Below are 1,616 nucleotides of genomic sequence, written 5' to 3' on the forward strand. Positions count from 1 at the left end.
TTAAGTACAGTGGACACAATTTATATGGATGGAACTTTTCAATATTGTGCGCGATTTTTTACGCAAATGTTTACCATTCATGGTTTTCAAAATGGACATTATATACCGTTAATTTTTTGTCTACTTCCCGATAAAAAGTATGAAACATACTTCTATACGCTTAACGCAATTATTGATAAATGTAAAGAAATTAATTTAAAATTTTCACCTAAATATATAACTATTGACTTTGAACTGGCTATACACTCAGCTGTTAATGAAATATGGCCTCTGTCAAAGAGGGTTGGATGTCGCTTTCATCTAACACAGGCGTGGTATAGAAATATTCAGCAGCATGGTTTAGTAACAGAATATAAAACAAATTCGGACATTGGCAAATGGATTAAATACACTTTTGGTTTATTATATTTGGACCCCGAAGAAGTGTCTGATTGTTTTGTAGAAGATTTGATGCCAGAATGCCCAACTGATGAAAGAGTCACCAAATATTGTGATTAATTAGTAAACAATTATATTTCTGAGGATAGTACATTTCCTCCTTCTTTATGGGCATGTAATTCAGCGAGTATTCTGCTTACGACGAATGCGTGCGAGTCGTTTCATTCGTTCTTCAATGACCATTTTTATTCTAATTCTCCATCTATATTAAGCTGGTTAAATGTTGTGAAAAATTTCGTCCAAACTGATACGTATATAAAAATCAATAGCGTTAAAATACCAAAGACATCAAAAGATGCAAACATAATTAAAAAGAAAGTACACAATCAAAAACAAATAACGAGGTACCAATCAAATGATATTACTCGTTATGAATTCATAAAAAATATGTGTAATAATTTTAAAAATAAAGTGTAGGTATTCATAAATATATATTTTGAACGATTAAAATCGATTTTACGAGTATTATACGAGTATATGTAAATTTTTATTATGACTTAAATTTGATTTTTTAATGATAAGTGTTTATACATGTTGTGGACTAAATTTTAAATTTTAAATTTTAAAATTTTAAAATTTTTTTGGAAAACAAAGAGTATCGCCTCCTCGTGGTGTTTTCTGGATAACGCTAAATGATACTCAAATATTATAATCATTGCCAACTTAATTTTAAATTGATCTAAACTGCTCTGGGCGAAACGGGAATCGTATAAAAACAAAATTTGGGCGAAACGGGTACCCGGGCGAAACGGGGACGGTCATTTTTGGGCGAAACGGGTCCCGCCCGTACAAAAGGCCTATAGGTCGTCGAATCGTACATTTATACGACAAATACGCGCAAATTCGGTGCGTCTCATTTGTACAAAATATACATATACGAGTAAACTCGTATTATATATAATTATATGCGCGTGACGTGACGAATCGCAGAAATGTCGTTGCCGACTCGCGGGAGGTATTTTTATACTTCTTTCCAAACGTATACTGCAGATAATATCATATTTTTGTTCATATTTTCGTCACGGTCAAAGCGTTAACGGGTTTTCTTTTCAATCGCTTTTGGCCGTTGTTGACGACGCGCGACGACCGTTCGGAAATTTACCCGAAAAACAATAAATACCTATATCATGCATATACTTCTAGCGTATATGTATGTACACGACGTGTAAAATCATAAG

Source organism: Aphis gossypii, chromosome X (assembly GCF_020184175.1).
Source record: "Aphis gossypii isolate Hap1 chromosome X, ASM2018417v2, whole genome shotgun sequence".
In the NCBI taxonomy this organism is placed as follows: Eukaryota; Metazoa; Arthropoda; class Insecta; order Hemiptera; family Aphididae; genus Aphis; species Aphis gossypii.